This window comes from Schistocerca cancellata, chromosome 5 (assembly GCF_023864275.1).
Source record: "Schistocerca cancellata isolate TAMUIC-IGC-003103 chromosome 5, iqSchCanc2.1, whole genome shotgun sequence".
Classification (NCBI taxonomy): domain Eukaryota; kingdom Metazoa; phylum Arthropoda; class Insecta; order Orthoptera; family Acrididae; genus Schistocerca; species Schistocerca cancellata.
In genome coordinates this window covers 516,522,713-516,538,740 of record NC_064630.1, presented here as the reverse complement: position 1 = coordinate 516,538,740, position 16,028 = coordinate 516,522,713, and positions in this window count along the sequence as shown.

The window sequence follows — 16,028 nt, the reverse complement described above, 5'->3', positions numbered from 1 at the left end:
TTCATTTGGCCCCATGCTCCAATGGATGATTTCCGCCGTTTTCTCACCCACATTTATTATAACAATTCACTTGCACATTTCATTGTATGTATGTATGTATGTATGTGTGTGTGTGTGTGTGTGTGTGTGTGTGTGTGTGTGACGGGAAGAGACCGAGAGAGAGAGAGAGAGAGAGAGAGAGAGGGAGGGAGTGGGGAGGCGGGAGAGGATGGTTCATGCTAACATAATCACTGAGTTATTGCTTATTTTGATTTGATCATTAATTATTTTCTTTTCCATTGCAAGGGCTCGTTGTATATGAAAGTTTTCCTGTAACGTCAGGAGTATTTTTGTTGCAATTGTTTACTCTATTAATTTTCATATCTTGTTCCATGTTGGATGGTTCCTATCCACGTTTTATCAGGTGTCTAGCAAAGGTAGAATGGCTACTATTTTCATACTACCAGTTTCTTATTATGTTCTTTACACCGAGTTCCGAAATTCCTGCCTGTCACCTCCAGATATAATGATTCACATTCTTGGCATTCTAACTGATATATACGTGCTCCTTGGTATTTGTCTGATTTGTTTATAATTGTTTGTAAATGTGACTGGAGTGTGTTTCTTGTTCTGTAATCAATGTGTAATCCCTGTTACTTTAGTATATTTGCTGTTCTGCTTTGATTTGTGCTTGTATGTTTCTTTCTGTTAGTCATCGTGAATGTTACTGTTCTGTGTTTTTGTGTGAGCTGAAGTCTTCGGGGTTCTGTGGCGGTTGTGTTCTCTGCATGTTCTCATTTTTTTGTTAGTTGTGTTTTGGCTTTTTGAGTGAGTCTTTGTACTGTATGGGTGCTGTAACTATTGTTTGTGGCTATGAGATGTATTGTTTGAAATTCTTTTTCATAGTTTTCTGTGCTGAAAGGGATATTGTTTAGTCTACAGAAAGCTAACAGCCTCACAGGCAATTGTACGAGCTGCTACCCGCAAAATGAAAAATTAGCGGCTCTATGACACATGATGCACATACAATCAGGAATTTCATAACTAGGTATAATGAACATACAAGAAGCTGGAAGTATGAGAATAGGCATTCTATTTTTCCTGAACAGCTGATAAAAAGTGGACATGGACCATCCAACATGAAAGAAGACATCAAAATTGTTAGAGCGAGCAATGGCAATAAAAACTTACTGATATTACAGGAATACTTCCACGTACACAGGCAGTAACTCACTGATAATGTTAGCCACTAAACCAATAGCACAGAAATGTGAAACATAACCATGAAACGTCCCCTTATAACAATTGTACAAGACTATGCTTAAACTGACAGGCTGTGCTTAACCTGACAGACTGTGCTTAACCTGACACACAATATTATTTAGCGCAACGCAATCTGACTATCAAAGATCCCTGCAAAAGAATGGCCCTGAGTAACATTAAACTATACCTTTCACAAATAACTTACCTCACAAAAATCTTCATTACTCGAACTACTGCAATACAGCGAGCGCCACTACTACCAGCTAAATAAAAGATTCAAACTACAGAAGTCACTAACTACTGATAGGGATAGTTAGCAAATGAAAGATTTTAATAGAGAACAAACAATGTATTTACCTTAATAGTCATAATATATATAATTTCAAAACTCCGCCATTTCCTTCCACACATCCGCCACTGCTGGCGGCTCACCTCTAACTGCGCAACGCTACACGCTGTTCACATCCAGCTGCCGCTGCCTAACACTACAATGGCAGACAACAATGCAAACTAGCCACAGGCTGCACATAGCACAGCCAGTGATTTTCATATAGAGCGCGACGTAACTTTGCCAATAAGAAAATATAAACAGCCTACTTACATAGCCCCCATGCTCCCCACAAAAAATTTTACAATTTTTTTTTTAGAGAACAAACAATGTATTTACCTTAATGACTTACTTACTTGACTTGACTTGACTTAATTCCTTTGGCCCCTATGGGGGCATAGGGCATCCAGGAGAACTCGCCATCCGTCTCTGTCTTTGGCCATTTGCCTCAATTCTGCCCAGGTCTTGCCAACTCTTTTTGCTTCCCCTTCCACTGTCCTCTTCCATGTGCCCCTTGGTCTTCCTCTCTTCCTTGTTCCCTGGGGATTCCATTCCAATGCTTTTTTCTCGATGGCTCCATCTGGTTTTCTCAAGGTGTGCCCCAACCAGCCCCACTTTCTCTCTCGTATCTGGTCTTCTATAGGTATCTGGTTTGTTATTCGCCAAAGCTCCTCATTACATATTTTTTCTGGCCACCAGATATTCATGATGCGTCGAAGACATCTATTTATGAAGCTTTGTAACTGGGTTGTTATCTTTTTGTCCATTTTCCAGCTTTCACTGGCGTACAGAAGGACGGCCTTCACATTTGTATTAAAAATACGGAGTTTTGTTTTGTATGTGATATTTCTATTTTTCCATATTGGATACAATTGTATGAAGGCAGCATTTGCCTTTTTAATGCGGTTTTTCACGTCATCTCCAGCTCCGCCATCTTCCGCCACTATACTACCCAGATACAGGAATGAGTTGACAGTCTCCACTCGCTGCTCACCTATTAACAGGGGCGTCTCCATGTTACATGAATTTACTCTCATTTCCTTTGTTTTGCCTGTATTTATCTTGAGGCCAGCAGTCTCTGCTTCTTCTTTCAGCAAGCTTAATTTAGCTTGCATATCAGTCAGCCTTGGAGCTAATAAAACTATGTCGTCTGCAAAATCCAAATCCTCCAGACGTCCGTGGATCCCCCACTGGATTCCTCGTCTCCTGCCTGCTGTGACTCTTCTCATAACAGAGTCTAGAATGAGTAGAAAAAGTGTTGGTGACAAAATGCAACCCTGCCGGACTCCGGTTGTTACTTTTATGGGCTCTGTCATATTTCCCTTGTGGAGTATGCAGCATTCGTAGCCATCATATAGATCTTTTATGATGTTTAAGATCTTCTGTGGTATGCCATACTTCCGCAACACCTGCCAGAGCACTTTATGTTTCACGGAATCGAAGGATTTTTGAAAATCAATGAATGCCAGGTACATGGTTGCTTGGAATTCTTTGCTTTGCTCTAAAATGATCCTAAGAGTGTTAATAAGATCAACACAGCTGCGTTGTGCCCTAAAACCGGCCTGTTCTTTACGCAGTCGCTTTTCAAGGGATTCTTTAATTCTGTTTAAAATAATTCTGGTGAGGACCTTACTGGGCACTGACAACAATGTAATACCACGCCAGTCGTTACAGTCTGACAAATTTCCCTTTTTTGGGAGCTTTACCACCAAGCCATTTTTCCACTCCTTTAGAGATTTCTCTTCAAGCCAAATATGCTTCAGCAAAGGATGGAGCATTTTAACAGTACTTTCAGTATCGGCTTTTAAGAGCTCCAGTGCTATGTTGTCTAGGCCTGGAGCCTTTGTATTTTTTAGTGTTTTCAAGGCAATCCTAATTTCGTCCATTGTGGGGCACTGCAAATTTATATTTTGGTCTTCTTCAACTTCCTCTGGAACATCTCGTACTTGTTTCTCTTGGTTGTCTTCACAATTTAACAGTTCCCTGAAGTGCTCCTCCCATCTCTGTAGCTGTGCCTGTTGAGTTGTAAGCATCACACCATTCTTGTTCTTAACTGGTCCTTCATGTCTGAAGTTCTTCATTGACAACCGTTTGGTAATGTTGTAGAGGTCTTTCATATTTCCTTGTCTTGCTGCCTCTTCTGCTAATTTTGCTTGCTCATCTATCCATTTCCTTTTATCTCGACGTAGCAATGTTTTCACTTTTTTGTTTGCCTCCATGTATTCTTTATGCGCTTCGCTCTTCTGCGCTCTTGTCTTACAAAAATTTAACTTAAGTTTTAGTTCTTTCCTGTGGCTGATTTCATTCCACGTAGCATCGGAGATCCATTCTTTCCTTTGATGTGCCTTAAATCCTAGGATTTTTTCTCCCACATCTAAATAACAGTTCTTGATTTTTTGCCAGCATGTTTCAATTCCCTCTTCCATAAAGTTTTCTTCAGAGAGGGCCTGGAATCTGTTTTGTAGTTCAAGGGCAAATGTTTCTTTGATCTGTTGGTCTTTTAATCTTGCCACCTCTATTTTCTTGCACCTATGATTGAGCTTGGTTCTATTTGCCACTATCTTCAGTCTGAATTCCGCCAAAACTAGGTGGTGGTCACTTCCAACGTCTGCCCCTCTTCTATTTCTGACATCTAACAGAGAGTGTCGGAACTTGCGACTTATGACTATGTGGTCTATTTGATTTTCGGTAACGTGGTCTGGAGAAACCCATGTTACCTTATGGCAGTTACGATGTGGAAACAATGTGCCTCCAATGACTAGGTCATGTTGAGCGCATGTATCTATCAACAGTTCACCATTTACATTCCTGATCCCCATGCCATGCACGCCCATGATATGTTCAAGCCCTTCATTTTCTGAACCAACTTTTGCGTTCAAGTCACCCATTAAAATTTTTATGTCCCTAGAATTTATGTGTCTAAGAACTCCGTTAAGCTCTGTATAAAATGCATCTTTTAATTCTCCTTCAGCTATTTCAGTAGGTGCATAGCATTGAACTACAGTGACATATCGCACATTTGTTTTAAAGCGTGTGGTTATTATCCGTTCTGAGACTGGTTTCCACTCCAGTAAGCTCTTCTTGCTGCTTTTAGATAGTAAGAGCCCTACACCATTCTTGTGCATCGCGTCCTCACCGGTCTGACCCGCATACAGCAACACTCCACCATTTTGTGTTTGGAATTCCCCAGATTCTGGCCACCTTACTTCACTTAGTCCCAATATATCTAGTCGATAGTTCTCCATCTCTTTTTCAACTTGTCTTAGCCTTCCTGCCTCTCTCAACGTCCTTACATTCCAAAAACCGATACGGGTTTTCCTTTTCAGGCCAAAGGTCATATCCTTAAGATCCATCCGGCTGTTTCTCCTTTTAGTTTCTGTGATACGTGTTTTTTGGTGGTGCGGGTTATCAGCCCACAGCCCCCGAGTGTCCTGATGGGGCTGCCACCTCATGGCCTGGACACCTGCCAAGGTTTTATTTCAGGGCCTTACCCCTTAGATAGCTTGTCTTCACCACGACTACAGAACGCTATCCATCCCTTCGCAGTGACTATCAAAGATCCCTGCAAAAGAATGGCCCTGAGTAACATTAAACTATACCTTTCACAAATAACTTACCTCACAAAAATCTTCATTACTCGAACTACTGCAATACAGCGAGCGCCACTACTACCAGCTAAATAAAAGATTCAAACTACAGAAGTCACTAACTACTGATAGGGATAGTTAGCAAATGAAAGATTTTAATAGAGAACAAACAATGTATTTACCTTAATAGTCATAATATATATAATTTCAAAACTCCGCCATTTCCTTCCACACATCCACCACTGCTGGCGGCTCACCTCTAACTGCGCAATGCTACGCGCTGTTCACATCCAGCTGCCGCTGCCTAACACTACAATGGCAGACAACAATGCAAACTAGCCACAGGCTGCACACAGCACAGCCAGTGATTTTCATACAGAGCGCTACGTAACGTTGCCAATAAGAAAATATAAACAGCCTACTTACATAGCCCCCATGCTCCCCACAAAAAATTTTACAAAATATTTTTGGGCAGTGGCCAATAATGATTTGATAAAATTTTTCATAATTGTAGTTACAATAACAAAGAAATCAAATGCATACACTTATTGATACAATGTTGGTCAAAAGCTAAAATTTTCTCAAGTCCATAAAGACAGTCCAGATTGTTCATCACAGTAAAATTTCAGTGTTTTTTTTTTTCTAAGTCTGAGCAGTAAAAGACAATGCACACGGAAGTAGTGGATTTCCATGCAGTCTTGAAGAAGTAGTGTTGTCCTTCCAACTGAAAGACAGTGTTGACTCTTGACATGCTGACAGGTAATGGGCCACAACAGAGCAAACCCACAGCAGAGTCATTCGACGTATTGAAGAAGATTGTTAGGTAGGTCGTCACAGAGCAGACCCACTGTAGTCCTGGTAGAGAATATGGTATTGGTGGGCCACCAGAGGTGTAGACCCACTGCAGTCCTTGTAGAAATAATGGTACTGGTGAGTCAGCAAAGGTGTAGACCCACTGTAGTCCTTGTAGAAATAATGGTATTGGTGAGTCATCAAAGATGCAGACCCACTGCAGTCCTTGTAGAGATGGCCAGCAGCCATCTGTTGCGACTGTGCAGGTGCACAATCACCATTGAAGAGTCTTGCAGTTAATATAGCAAGTCCATAATCACCACTTGTGCACTCACAAAGTTTTTGGAATTGTCCTTAGAACTAGCAATGCTGTTATCCAGTCCCTTGCTGAATTATTAACACACATGCAAACACAACAGTCCCAACTTCTCACATATTCTGCATTACTGTGACCAACAGAAATGTGTGCAGTGAAATGTAACATACAAGTTACTTAATTAGATGAACTGGTGTCAATTACAATTTTATAACATAAAAATACAATAACAAAGGTACAAAATACATCATTAAAGAACATAACAATACAGATAACATTTGTAGTAATACAGGCTTTACAAAAGAATAGAAATAAACATATACATCAGTGTTACAGGAATTATGACATAAGTAAATACATAAAAGATCAGAATAATTATTGAAACATCAACTTCACACATGAGCATTAAAACAAAACAGAATAAATAATGTCTAAACATCTTCACAAGGTAAATAACATATTATTAATGCCAATTATATTTGAGGATAACAGTATTCCTCATCATAGTGAATGTAGCTTAGTATTAGAAGAAGAAAAAATTCTATGAAACTACACAGAGACAGGAAGAAAACAAGTACACAAGGGTACACAAACACATAGTGGGACAACACAAAAGGAAAGGACAGGGTTTGTTTCATTGCAGTATTTTGCAAACAAAACTTTCTCTGCTTCTTGGAGATCTCCCTTCATTCATCATTATTCCCAAAAAGTCCTATCTATACCTCCTTCCTGTATTCTATTCATATTTCTTTCAAAATAATTGTTTCTCATTGTACAATACTCATTTTGGCCCAAATCTTTTTCATATAACTTCGCAATGCATTCTATACTTATTCTCCATAGTCAGTTTCTTATATAGTCTACCCCTCTTAAGCTAACTTAAATCTACTGAGCTCAGATGCTAAACTAAGGGACGAGGCAATGCAGCAGCATAACACAATTAACGCAAACATCAAGGACAAAAATTTTAAATAGGCAAAGCAATTGCAGTACTACAACTAATATAAGGCACTGTGCAGGAAACAAGAAAAATAAATTAGTAGTAAAACTGGCTTAACAGCGTAATACAACGTCAAATTCAGTAACACTATGCCTGGCAAACAGCAGCAGCAACTTATATCTAAACATGACATAGCTCAAGCAGAAAAAACATTACACTAAAGACAACAATGCAGACAAGGGAAATGCATATTCACATCTTAATGTCTATGTAATTAAAGTGGTGCACCACAACTTATTCTACGAAAAATATTACCAAGTAGTTGAAAAGAAAATTATGTATGCAGTTACTGTTATTAGTCCCTTCTTATTTTTCTTTCCATTCCAAGAGCTCCTTTATCGAAGAATGTGGGTCATAAAATAATTATTTAATAGATCTGTTGACAGAAAGTGTTCACATTAGCAAATGCATCGAAGTTTATTTTATAAAACTAACGCTGCAACACAGCTGGAAACCAGATATTAAATGAAATAAGCATTTACGCAAACCAAAACATAAAAATATCATTCAGTAGTCATGTGACATTTCATAAGTTAGTAGAAATTCTCTCAACTCTCGTAGAAAGACGCTTGTCATAATCAGGTGTGCAGATGTAAGTATCCTTCCAAGTAATGAGGGTGTCGCATTTGCAATGTTTTCTCTAAAGGAATGTCAATGGCAAGGATAATGGCCTCCCTTTTTTTTTTCACTTTTTTCACCTAATGGCTTTCATTTGTCAGACGACTACCTCTCAGCTGGGCGCCCAAAACGCATTACGTGCAGGTGATCACTCAACTTTCTTACGGAAATATTTACGACAGCAGTTTCCGCTACAGTGACAGTCTCATATAAAAATATTTCACAGGTCAAGAATTTGCGTTGCAAATGTGTAGAAGCAAAATCTTACAGCATAATACACATCGTCGTCGTAAAGATATCATAACATCTCAGTCAATTCTCAAAATCGTCGTAGCTTCCTCCAATAATTTCAAAACCTAAAAAAATTCTCTGCTCATGTCAAAAGTGTCATCTGCCTCAAACGTACTTTAAAAATCGTGATCCCATACCAAATATATCATTCAAAGCTCTCATAATATCACAATGGGTCCGAAAAAATATGAACAGTTTACAAAGTACAGACAAAATACAATTTCGTAAGTGTGAAGTTATCCAACGGTGTAATCACGTAAACATCTGTCACTGATGTAATAAAAAAGTTTGTCTCTCTCAGTTAAATGATCAGATAGCTGTGTAATTTATGTATTAGAGAAATATGGTACCAATGTGTAAAGTTGTGTAAGCAAATACCATATTAGCTAGGGCTCCTTGTGCTTGCCAAACACATGGTACACAAAGTAGGCGTGTACCCCCCTGAGGTTTATTGTAATTATACCCTCAGCTGTTACAGATTACAGCAATGGAATGAAATGTATCATGGAAAACTTTCTTTGTATTTCAAAAATCTTGAAAAATAAATGTTTTAAGTACAAAATTAAGCACTCAAATGCGTGTCCTGTAGCGCTAAATGTTCATCTTGTTGTAAGATAATCTCTGTTGAAGTGTCGTAGTTATTATCCTCTGAAAGCTAAGTTCTGCAGAAGTCAATGTACTTACCACATGATAAACAAAAGTGAAATGCTTTGCGTATAGATATCTTAGTTATTACACTTATTGTTGTGATGATGAAAGTACTGTGCTGTAACGTTTTGTTGTGCTACGAAAGAGGCTGTCTCATTGTAGCTATACCACAAAAGTTACTACTAAAACATGTTTTGCTTTCCAGAAGAATTCAGAAAAACTGTGCAGATATAAAACAGATACATCGCAAAAGCAACAATGTAAACTGTCACTCATTAGTAACGTTGTGATATAATCGTGTAGCTGTCACATTAACTAACCACTGTGTCATCGTTAATCTCACCGAATGTACTACAAATAAAGAGTATCTTTTCAAGTAAACCAAAACGTTGTATTAAAATCTCATTAGCAGTACTGGTAAATGTTCTAAGTATGTGAGCCTTATGGTCGTTACGTAATCGTGCAACTAACAAGTAAGAATGTACACACACAGTAACACTGTGTCGTCTGTTCGCAATAACAATGCATTCGTAATTTCTGTTTAAATAAGTTCTCTTGGTTCTTGAGTGGATATTGAACTTCAAAACATTGTTGCATGTTAACAGTTTCTCAGTGTGACAAATTGTACAAGTAGCGTGAAGTGAAAATTGCAAAGACTAAGTTAAAAAGCAGATTATCTGTCAATAAATGGTTTTACATGTGAAATGTGGTGTAAACCTTTACTCTTCCTAGTACGCAGAGTTTCAACTCGAATGCAATTATCATGTGGTATACGTCGGTAAAGAATACTGGAATTTTTCTCAAGGTTAGCGTCTATGTTATTTTTCCCTGAGCCAGCGGGCGCAGGTGGCTGCCTGCAGTGCGAGTTATTGTCTGTTTCTTTGTTGGCGCGCGCCGTTACTGGGATTAGGAGGCCTAACTTCTACAAATTCGCCTTGCCAAGAGGGCCCATCTCTGTTTAAATCCTGCCAGTTCTGATGCAATTCACGTCTGTCGTTATGATCACATCGTCTGTCGTCATGTCGGTAGTTCCTGTAGTTTCTTTCTTGTCGGTTAAGTGGTGGAGAATTTCTCCCTGAATCGTAACTGCGCGCTGGACCGTTGCGTCTGAAGTTATTCTGTCTCCCGTGATAAAAATTGTTCTGGTTGCCAAATTGTCTGTTTCTATGAGTGTCTCTGTCATATTCATTACTACGGAAATGCGATCTTTCTCTGTAACTATTATTACTCTGCCAGTGGTTGTCCTATGGGTGGTGTCTGTTTTGGTCACGATTTGCGTTGTAAGAATAGACTTGTCGTGTCCTGTTATTGTTTCTGTCGTCACGGAATTGTGACGGATGTGACCTGTAGTTGTTGTGTTCCTGTTTTCGCATCCCGCGACTGTCTGTGTCAATTTCTAATTCTTGTAAGAGTCCCTGAAAAGCTTCAATGTCGTCTTTGCAACGTCCTGCCAAAATAATATGCCGTAAATGTTCAGGTAATTTGATTAAGCAAATGCGGATGAGTTCTGAGGGGCTATATGGGTTTGACAGGTACTGATTCTTGTGCAACATGTCTTCAAAATATTTGACAAGATTGGAAAATTCAGATTGTTCAAAGTGTTTCATCATTATGATGCCATGTTTTACTCGGTCTTGTGTGGCATGAGACCAATATGCTGAGAGGAAGGCATGGTAAAATTCTCCTTCACTGTGGCAATCGTGAATGACCGATCGCATTCTTACAGCTGGTTCATTCTCCAAGTAGCCACACATAAATTCTAATCTGTGTTCTAATGACCAGTTGGGAGGAAAACAATGAGAGAATTGATGGAGCCATGCTTGTGGATGAATGTAGTTGGCAGAATTCTTAAATGTTTTGAATTTACGTGTAGTAATGAACAGCTTATAGTCAAAGTCATCGTGTCGGCGAGTAGCATATCGGTCATTGTCGGCGGTTCCATCTCAAAATTCGGTCCACCTTGCCAATTCCTTTCATAATTACCGAAATGCCCTGTGTTATTATTTTGTGGCTTTTCCGTATTTCTAAGTTCCTCTTCCTGTGTTGGAGCGCGAGTGTTCTCTGAAATATGTAATTCTTGTATCACCTGCGTCAACTGATCTTGTACTTCCCGGATTTCTCTTTGGTGTTGCGTATTAATTTGATTCATATTTTGTTTCAGTTTCCTAATTTGTTCGCACTCTTCTGTGTCATTAAAGACTACCGGTTTTGTGTCATTCAGATTATCATCTACCTTCGTAGATAAATTATTTAGCTGATCCGAAAGTTCAACTACTTTCTCTGATAATGAACTAATTTCCTTCATGTGTCTTTCTACTGTGTCCTTTAAGTTTTCCTGAGTTTTTGCAAGTTGCGTAACCGAATGGGTAGATGCAACTGAGTCCATTTTAGCTTGCAAGGTCTCATGATTTTCATGAACAATGGTTTGCAGTTCTTTTATGGCTGCTTCGTGATTCTATAATGCATTTTCATGCCGCGAAAAAATATCTGTGTTTTTACGTCATTACAGACTTTCTGACATTTCGATTCAATGTTATGTAACTCAGTAGTTAAATCTTCACGTGCTTGTTCAAGTGTTTGTTCCAATGAGTCTAACTTTTGAAGCTTTTGCTGTGTTTGTCTCTGATTTTGTTCCATTGTGTGTAACTGTTGCTGTGTTTGTCTCTGGTGTTGTTCCATTGTGTCTAACTTTTGAAGATTTTGTTCCATTGTGTCTAACTTTTGAAGATTTTGCTGTGTTTGTCTCTAATTTTGTTCCATTTGTTGCATTAGTTGTAATAACAATGCATTAGTGTCTGGAATCTGTTCCTCTACGCTTTTCGGCAGTGCATTTGCACCGGCAACATTCACATTTTGACAAGCTGAAAATGTGTCTTGACTTATTTGAGAAAAGGGTGAGGACGCAAAACCTGAATCTACAGTATTTGTAAAATTGTGTCCTGTCATTTCGGATTCCTGAGGCGAGCTGTTGCCGACCGATCGATCGATAATGCTTCCCTGTTCACAACCTGTTTCACTGTCTACACCATTATTTGCCGCCCGCTCCATTTCCCTATGCACAATTACCAAATTACTACTTGGAACGTCTGTTAATTCACTACACAGTGGTGCTGATAAGCTACGCTCGTCGTCACTATTATTTCTCAGTTTACTTTGGAGCCTAGTGTTACGTTTTTCACACGCCATTATTGTGACAATATTTCACACGATAACACAGAAAAACACAATTTGAAGAGCAAAAATAAGAGAACACATTAACATAGCACTGAAAATAATATCTAGTTAATTGCAAGCGTAGCTGCGAAATACTTGGTGCAAATCTACATGCATGCCACAACTGTTTTACTGTGCAACAATGAAAAACCACAACTACCAAGGAAATTCTCTCTATAATTACGCGCTAGCAGTAAACAAAAGCTACACTAAATACACAAACTACAAGAAAAAATCAGAAGATTCCAGTGAGGTATCCTAGGCTAAGGGTCGACATATGAAACGTCCCTTTATAACAATTGTACAAGACTATGCTTAAACTGACAGGCTGTGCTTAACCTGACAGACTGTGCTTAACCTGACAGACTGTGCTTAACCTGACACGCAATATTATTTAGCGCAACGCAATCTGACTATCAAAGATCCCTGCAAAAGAATGGCCCTGAGTAACATTAAACTATACCTTTCATAAATAACTTACCTCACAAAAATCTTCATCACTCGAACTACTGCAATACAGCGAGCGCCACTACTACCAGCTAAATAAAAGATTCAAACTACGGAAGTCACTAACTACTGATAGGGATAGTTAGCAAATGAAAGATTTTAATAGAGAACAAACAATGTATTTACCTTAATAGTCATAATATATATAATTTCAAAACTCCGCCATTTCCTTCCACACATCCACCACTGCTGGCGGCTCACCTCTAACTGCGCAACGCTACGCGCTGTTCACATCCAGCTGCCGCTGCCTAACACTACAATGGCAGACAACAATGCAAACTAGCCACAGGCTGCACACAGCACAGCCAGTGATTTTCATACAGAGCGCTACGTAACGTTGCCAATAAGAAAATATAAACAGCCTACTTACAACCATAATGAAAAATTAAAGAAACTTCCTCTCCTCCCCCACCCCTTCTCTCTCTCTCTCTCTCTCTCTCTCTCTCTCTCTCTCACACACACACACACATACACACAGAAAGAATAATATATTCATACGTAGAAAAAAATCACTCTCACGAGGAATGACACATTCATTCGCAATGAAATACGCACACACACACACACACACACACACATACAACTAATGAAATATATCAAAATACACACAACATTAACAAAAAACGAAAGGAAAACACCACAGTGACAGTTGGCAACACTATACACCGTAAACAGGCACATGTTTACCACACATTGAAAAGTGCAAGTGGAGTACTGTAATAAATGTGTGTGAAAAAACGCCGGAAATAAGTCAGCTGGAACATGGGGACCGAATGAACCCATTCCCACGACCGTACGCATGGACTAGCAACATTGCAAATCGTAAATAACACAAAACAATGATTTAGTCTCACGAAACGTTTACTACAAAATTTGTTCTAATCTGGAAAACAAGCGGAAAAAATGAGGAAATGTAAGATAATAGCACATTTGTAACTATTACATAATGCAGTTATTATATACACGTAATCGCCAAAGAAACGGGTATAGGCATGCGTATTCAAATACACTGATATGTAAACAGGCGGAATACGAAGCTGCGGTCGACAACGCCTGTACAAGACAACAAGTGTCTGATCTGTTACTGCTGTCACAATGGCAGGTTGTCGAGATTTAAGTGAGTTTGAACGTGGTGTTGTAGTCAGCGCACTAGCGATGGGACACAGCATCTCTGAGGTAGCGATGAAGTGGGGATTATCCCGTACGACCATTTCACGAGTGTACAGTGAATACCAGAAAACCGGTAAAACATCAAATCTTCGACATCGCTTCGGCCAGAAAACGATTATGCTAGAACGGGACCAACGACGACTGAAGAGAATCGACCAACGTGTCAGAAGTGCAACCCTCTTGCAAATTGCTTCAGATTTCAATGCTAGGCCATCAACAAGTGTCAGCGTGCGAACCATTCAACGAAACATCACCTATATGGGCTTTCGGAGCCGAGGGTCCACTCGTGTACTCTTGATACAAAGTTTTACGCCTCGTCTGGGCCCATCAACACCAGCGTTGGACTGGAAACATGTTGCCTGGTCGGACGAGTCTCGTTTCAAATTGTATCGAGCGGATGGACACAACCTCGTGAATCCATGGACCCTGCATGTCAGCAGGGGACTGTTCAAGCTGGTGGAGGCTCCGTACTGGTGTGGATACGACTCTGACAGGTGACACGTACATAAGCATTCTCTCTTATCACCTTCCTCCATCCATGTCCGTTGTGCATTCCGACGAAGTCGGTCAATTCCAGCAGGACAAAGTGACGCCCCACACGTACAGATTGCTATAGTGTGGCTCCAGGAACATTCTTCTGAGCTTAAACACTTCTGCTGGCCACCAAACTCTCCAGAACATTATGGAGCATATCTAGGATGCCTTGCAACGTGCTGTTCGGAAGAGATCTCCACCCCCTCTTACTCTTACGGATTTATGGACAGCCCTGCAGGATTCATGGTGTAAGTTCCCTCCAGCACTACTTCGGACATTAGTCGGGTCCATGCGTTGTCGTGTTCCGGCAATTCTGCGTGCTCGCGGGAGCCTTACACGATATTAGGCAGGTGTATCAGTTTCTTTGACTCTTCGGTGTATATATAAAAACGAATGTATAACAGGCCACTGTAGACGGTTCATAAATAAAAGATGCGAATCGCGAATAGCATAAAAAACTGTCTTTCATTTAGCTGCAAAAACGGAACAAACCTCCGTGAACATGGTGATATCTTGGCCACCAAATTCGCCTGATCGCAACCCGACGGAACACGTCTAGGACGCTATCGGACGCCAGCTCCGTAGTCACTGACGATCGGCCCGTTACTAATAACAATTGTAAACATGTGGTGCACATATCTCCGGGAAACTACCAGAGACTTGTCGAATCTTTGCCAAGCAGAATCCCTGCTTTATTGCTTTCCAAACATAGATGACATTGTTTAGCATGTACCAACACGGAAATGGTGGAGAATTAACTGTGTATACAAACTTTTTTTTTCTTTTGATTTTTTTCCATGTTGTTATTTCAGTTTATTAATCGAAACTGACTTCACCACACGTGTAACATAACAAAAATGAAATAGTTTACTGCCCAACTCATATTCTGACCAGTTGAGTCCCATAGTGCTCAGAGCCCTGACCACCCTATATTCCTCCCCAGAACCTAAAATACTTGGATACGTATGTAAACATAGAAGAAAAAAATTGTGACATAATTCTTTAGGGCCATTTAATATATTTACCCGTAGAGGTGCGGAACAGATACTGACAGTAATATAATTACAAGAACCGCCGATTGGTTACAGGAAAACACTGTCAATATCAACATCAATAATTCGAATAAAATGCAAATAAAACCGGGAGAAGACATGTCCACTGACAGTTTAACTTTAACACTCGCTTTGTTTGTTATGTGCACGCGTTATTATGTTTGTAGGGGCCTACTCCGGGAAAAAAGGGGAATTTTGGGTGGACGGTATCTCAAATAATTTTTTATGTGTCTGGGTAGGAAAGTAAGTTATTATTTAGTTCGGTTACATTCTACATCTATATTTGTTATTGTTTTAATGGATAACATGATCAGCGAATTGTTACTTATGGGTACCGATTTGATCGTCTACTACTTTCTTTTTCATGCAATGGATCTTTGTATGTGGATGTTTTTCTGTAATGTTAGGAGTTTTCTGCTGTAACTGTCATTCTAATAATTTTTAAGAGCTGTTGTATGTAGAATATTTCATGTACATTCTTTATTAGATGTTGAGTAGAGGTAGAATGAGGAACATTATGGGTTCCTTGTGTCTATTTTGAAATTTTTGCTGTTATCCTCAGATACAATGATTTTGGAATAACTAGTACGTAGTATCTCATTGGTATCTTTCTAGTTTTTCGATTGGTGTTTGTAAATGTGACTGTAGTGTCTTTGCTGTTCCGTATGCTATCCGTAATCCTTGTTTCTTCAGTACATTTGCTATTCTGTGTGTTAATTTGTATTTGTGT